We start from the raw sequence: 6649 nt of genomic DNA, 5'->3' as shown, positions 1-6649 counted from the left end.
CACTCCACGTACATTCCCCTTCGTTTGTATTCAATAGCAGCATATTAGCAGCAGAACCATGCACGCAATTCCCTCAAGCTTCCCTTTTGCTTCAGGAAGTTAAGGCTATGATGAGTCATAAGCAGGCAACCAGAACAAAGCAGAGATGCTACGTCTGAGAAAGAAGGAGAGCTGAACACTTGAGTTCTTCCAAGTGAGCAACTGTCACAATAAACAAGTTGGAAGCAAGATTCTCTGATCAATTGCAGTCACACTTCGGGCTGCTGCACTCCGCAGCCTGGGCAAGCTGCATTTTGTCACCCAGTAGTAGTTTGGTTACTTCAGGCTGCTTTGGAGGTTGTGGATGCCTCTTCCCTGGGGAAGTTCCAGGCCAGGATGGATGAGCAGCCAAGTCTAGTTGAGAGGTGTCCATGCCCACGGCTGGGAGGTTGCAGAAGATAATTTCTGAGATCCTGTCTATGATTTTCTGAATGGAACAAAGCTAGAAATGGGTAGATTCAGGCTGGATATTAGGAAGAAGTTCTTCAGCATGAGAGTGGTGAGACCCTGGAACAAGTTGCCCAGGGAGGGTGGTCAAAGCCCCATCCTTTGAGGGCCAGACTGGATGAGACTGTAGACAGCCTGATCTAGTGTGAGGTGGCCCATGGCAGGGGGGCTGGAACTGGATGATCCCTGTGGTCCCTTCCAACCTTGACTGATTCTATGATTTATATGTCTGTGATTTATACACTGAGCAACATTCCCCAGGTGCCCCAGTAAGTAACAGCCTGGAGGCTCAAGGTAACCCCATCAAAGCTCACAGGATCACAGGATGTTAGGGGCTGGAAGGGACCTCCATAGCTCATCGAGCCCAACTGCCCCAGCCAGAGCAGGACCAGAGAATCTAGCACAGGTCACACACGAACACATCCAGACAGGGCTGGAAGGGCTCCAGAGAAGATGACAGTGGGCCTGTTCCCTGCAGACCAGGCCTGCTAGGAAGCTGCCATGCACACATTTTACAGACACCCTCTAATGGCACAAACCCAAAGCCAAGTTTGTCCAGGCCTGGCCTGAAGACAGGGACAGCAAATCCCTCTGCCCTGCCGAAGACGAGGTCCAGAGCACAGAGGCTGGGTTGGTATCTCGGTTAGAGACCCACCTTTAGAGAGGGCAGGAGAAAAATGAAAACCAAAAAGGTCAATCTGCCTAGGAAGAGGGGCCAGGACAAGACAGAAAATGGTTTGCTGCCTGGAGCCCAGTGCACAAGGAAGCCTTCAGAGCAGTGCTGGAAAGGGGAAAGCATCAGCGCCAGCCTCTGCCTGCAGCTCAGCCATTCTGCACCACTTTACTCATTTCCCATTAAACCCAGTGCTACTAAAACCTCTTATTCACTGCTAAGACCAAGCTACTACTCCACTACAGCAACATTAACCTCCATAAAATAATTAAAGGATGGATTATCAGCATGAGACCTTAGGTGTCACCTCCCCGGAACCTAATGTGCCTTTCAAAGGCCTCAGCTCTAATGAGATGTTCAAATATGGACAGCTGAGTTACACTGTTCTCACTGCTGACATTTATGCAGCCAGAAGGATCCAACTTCTCAACTCCTACATTACTAATCACTTACTTTTGACCCTGGGTAGCTGCAAGTAATCTTTAAGGAAGCTATCCCTTTTAATCTCCTTTTTATATTAGCATTTAATTACTCCAAGAAAATTCCAGATGTACAAATGATAATGGGCTGTAAATCAGCTCTTCCCCTTTGAACCACAGTGTCTCCCAGGAAGGCATTTTTTAGCCTTCTTCATACTCAGAGCAGCAAACACATCTCTCTCTCAGCATCTGCTCTTGTTCCTTACAGCTTCTATTTACCTTCAATTAATGGGTCTTGGGTCAGGAGTCTTTCCTACTGCAGTACTCAGCCTTATCAGCCACACACCACGGTCCAGATCCAATCTGCAGGCCTCCCAAGTGTCACCAGAACATTGTTTTCCATACAAAAGTCCAAGGAAATGCAGGACATCATTTCTGCAGCCAGGGCAAGGCCATTGCTGTGGCTGTGTGGGTTTGACCAAGCTGTCTGTAGAAGCAGCAGAGAGGAGAGTGGCTGCTCTTGGTCATGTGCAATGGCATCAAGCACTCCAATAACTAAGATACAACTAAAGGGCATTATTAAACCACAATGCTTCATGCAATGATGGGCCCCAAGCTTTTCAATTAAACCAGTTCTAATTAATGCTATCTCATGTCATCAAGCAGTCTCCCCCTGCTCCTTTGACACAGACCTATCTGTCTTCCCAATTTTGGGGCCTGCTCATCCCCTCCCTGCTCAGGGCAGGACAGTCTGCAGCCACCAACCTGGCTCCTGTCTACCTTGAGGACACCAGGTGGGATTTTTCTGAGGTTCAATGCCCACCAAAGCCCTGGTAAGAGCTCCTTCAGGTCCTGTCCTAAGACAGGGAATAACACCTGGGCTGTGTCCTGCTGCTTTCAGGCAGTACCAACTGTGAAGCACTGAGGTTTGCAGAGAGGAGATGCTGGACAACTGCAAGCTCTTGCAATTGTTGGAAAGGAGAATACTTTCCTAGTGCAAACCACAGTGGAGATGTTTTGGGGTCAGTGCTGCACCAGTGGGACGGGGCAGAAGAGGGACTGCATGGCTGGAGCAGTTCCTGCAGACACAGAATCATAGATTCATAGAATCAGTCAGGGCTGGGAGAGACCACAAGGACCATCCAGGTCCAACCCCCCTGCCACGGGCAGGGACACCTCACACTAGATCAGGCTGTCCAGAGCCTCATCCAGCCTGACCTTAAGCACCTCCAGGGATGAGGCTTCCACCACCTCCCTGGGCAACCCATTCCAGGCTCTCACCACCCTCATGCTGAAGAAATTCTTCCTAACACCCAGTCTGAATCTACCCATTTCTGGCTTTGTTCCATTCCTCCCCAGTCCTATCACTCCCTGACAGCCTAAAAAGTCCCTCCCCAGCTTTCTTGTAGCCCACTTGACATATTAAAAGGTCACAATAAGGTCACCTTGGCGCCTTCCTCTCTCCAGACTGAACAGCCCCAACTCCCTCAGTCTCTCCTCACAGCAGAGCAGCTCCAGCCCTCTGATCATCCTTATGGCCCTTTTATGGACACCTTCCAGCACATCCATAGCCCTCTTGCAGTAGTGGCTCCAGAACTGGATGCAATACTCCAGGTGGAGTCTCAGTATGACCCTCATATGCATGGGGTGGATTACAGCAGCAGCAGCCATAAAGCCACTGCAGAGGCAGAACCAAACCACCACAGCCTTTGGCGCTTTAAGATCTGTCAAAAGTCTGCATGAACTTGGAATGCTCCTGAAATAAAGCACTTAGCAGTGCTCTGGCAAAATTATCCAGCTCATTTCCTGGGAGAAAATTCATGTCACAATGGATCAAAAACACAGATAGGGAACTGGTTTAAAAGAAACACCTTGCTGATGACAAGAACATTGCTTTGACGAGTAGGGTTATAAAGGAGCGGTCTGAAGTGAAACTGCATCCTTCATGAAGCATCAAATATGCTGGAAAATAAACCAAATCTTCCATGCTGCCTTACCCTATTAAAATGATGTCCTGGAAAATTGTCCAATGCATGCAAGCACTGCACAGAGCATCACTGGCGTGGCTGTGTGGTCAGCTGGCCCCGTGGCCTATGCCAGGGGAACAGAGGCTTGGCCCCACCTTGAGTCATAGGATCATAGAATGAGTTAGGTTGGAAGGGACCTCAAAGCTCAGCCAGTTCCAACCCTCTGCTATAAGCAGGGACACCTTGCACTAGAACAGGTCACTCAAGGCTTCATCTAACCTGATCCTGAACACCTCCAGGGAGGTTGTGGATCACAGAATCACAGAACATGACCTTCCATCTTCTCCAAGATGGAAAGCCCCAACTGTTACAGCCTGTCACAGGCTCACAGGATGTCAGGCATTAGAAGGGACCCGAAGAGATCGTTGAGTCCAACCCCCCTGCCACAGCAGGACCATACAATCTAGCTCAGGTCACACAGGAACACATCCAGACAGGCCTTCAAAGTCTCCAAAGAAGGAGACTCCACAGCCTCTCTGTCCTCATAGCAGAGGTGCTTCAGCCCTCTGAGCATCTTCCTGGACCTACCAAGCAGCCTGGGGGTGTACAGGGCCAGGACCCCCACCCACGCTTGGGTAGCAGCTCACTGAGCAGCCACCAGCAGGCAAGGAAGGGTTCTGGCTGCATTTCAGCAGTCTGGTGCCAAAGGATGATATTTTTTTTTGCTCAGACCACGAGGAACATTTGTTTCCCTCCCAAACTTCATTTCTTTTGCAGTCACTCATTGAAATAAATTCCACCGTGCTTGCTTTTTGCCTCTCCTCATTCCAGCAGAGACTAAATTAAGCTTTGAAGTTTAGTGAGAAAGCCCAATGGCATCCGACTTCAAGGCTGCTTCCCGAATCCTGGGGCATTAAAGAAAGGGGGAGGGCCAAGAGAGAAGAAACCACTCTGCTCCTTTATTGTTTTCTACAGCTTGATCCCGAAATGACTGACTTTGCAAAGAACCTCAGTGCCTATCTCCATGCATTATTCATCTGCACTAAACCCTGTAAATACAGCTTTCAAAGGTTAAAATGAAACTCCTTCCCTACACAGGTTGCAATTATTTAATGTTTTGACACGGCGACTCACCTCATTCATATTAAACAGCAGATGGGGGAAGGAAAGTGACCCAAAATGCACGTGCACTTTCCTCCTCAGTGTGGAACATCCATGCCTTGCTCACAGAGCTGGCAGGCTACGAACTACCTGTCTACAGCTACCTGAGGGGTGGTTGTGGCCAGGAGGAGGTTGCTCTCTTCTCTCAGGTGGCCAGCACCAGAATGAGAGGACACAGCCTCAGGCTGCACCAGGGGAAATTTAGGCTGGAGGTGAGGAGAAAGTTCTTCACTGAGAGAGTCATTGGACACTGGAATGGGCTGCCCGGGGAGGTGGTGGAGTCACCGTCCCTGGAGCTGTTCAAGGCAGGACTGGACGTGGCACTTGGTGCCATGGTCTAGCCTTGAGCTCTGTGGTAAAGGGTTGGACTTGATGATCTGTGAGGTCTCTTCCAACCCTGATGATACTGTGATACTGTGAACGTGCAGTGAGGTTCTCCAAAAAGGAAGGAGGAGTTTAAGCATTTTAATGCTGCATTAGAAGGTGTAGCTGCCAGCTCGCCGCTGCCTAAGTGGTGCAGGCTGTCAAACCCTCTCCTTGCAAGGGTTTTCCTGGCACAGTGGCAGCATTAGGGGAGCAAATGGTGGCATCAGGTCTGTTTTCAGGAGTAATAATGGCAATTTAGCCCGAATTAGGAGAGGAATTAAGAGTTTGGATTTGATTACCACAAGACAAATAGGATGCACCTGGAGTACACCTAGCACACGGGAGCCTGGGCTGATTCGGTGATGTGTTTTGCACTGCAGAACTTGGGCACTGCTCCACTGCACAGGGAGACCTGGAGGTGCTCTGGAGTTTAGGCAAAATAGCAGTCTCAAGGAGTAGAGCAGCTGATGGAGTGCTGGGCTTGGGTTTGCTTGCTTGGTTGTATTATTATTATTACTGTTGTTGTTACTACTACTACTATTATTATTACAATTAGAATCACAGAATCATAGAATCAGTCAGAGTTGGAAGGGACCACAAGGATCATCCCAGTCCAACCCCCCTGCCATGCCCAGGGACACCTCACCCTAGAGCAGGCTGTCCACAGCCTCATGCAGTCTGGCCTTAAACACCTCCAGGCATGAGGCTTCCACCACCTCCCTGGGCAACCCCTTCCAGGCTCTCATCACCCTCATGCTGAAGAACTTCTTCCTAACATCCAGTCTGAATCAACCCATTTCTAGCTTTGTTCCATCCCCCCAGTCCTATCACTACCTGATGTTCTATTATTATTTAAAGGGGGGGGGGGAAGTCAAAGATGTCATGGAAACTAAAATAAAGTGTGGAATCTAAAAGAAATTGCAGCTCAGATGCAACAAATTGAAAAGTGAAAACCTCATCAGGGTAAATCAGTCCCTCCACACCTCCAGACACCAACAAGAAGCTATTTCTAACCCCAAAACCCCTCAGCAAAGCAAATTCCATGCTCCTTGGGCAGTCTCCAAGATGCCTTTTCATGACCAGATTTCCTCAGTGAAGGCTGAAGCAGGCCAGAGCTTGGTGTGTGCATTCATTGCTTCCACCATTCCTTCAGCGAGGAGAGAGGCAAGAGAACTTCTGCCTTTGACAACTCCTTCCCTGCTGTGAGCAGGATTAATCCTAATTGCCAGGGACAGCAATCCTGTTAGGCTCCCCAGCCCAGCACAGAAGATTCCCTGGGGCTCCAGCTTATGATCTGGTGCTTTGTTTAGTCTGTCTTCAGTTTTGTGTTGGTGCCCATAACTGGCACCTGAGCACCTCTCAGTTAATCACATGGCTAAGAAAGATCAACAAATTTCACTGACTCCCCAAGTTCTCCCACTCAGGTGGCTCAAGCACACAGGGCAGTGGCAGGGAATCAGCTATAAGATGCTGACAGAAGCATCCTGCATCCTCTTCCTGCTCTGTCCAAAATCACCTATGGGACACTGTCAAGTGCCCCAAGCTAAGAAAACAGACTTGGGGGGGGGGAGTATATT

This window comes from Pogoniulus pusillus, chromosome 27 (genome assembly GCF_015220805.1).
Source record: "Pogoniulus pusillus isolate bPogPus1 chromosome 27, bPogPus1.pri, whole genome shotgun sequence".
NCBI classification, from domain to species: domain Eukaryota; kingdom Metazoa; phylum Chordata; class Aves; order Piciformes; family Lybiidae; genus Pogoniulus; species Pogoniulus pusillus.
This window is presented reverse-complemented; position numbering follows the sequence as displayed.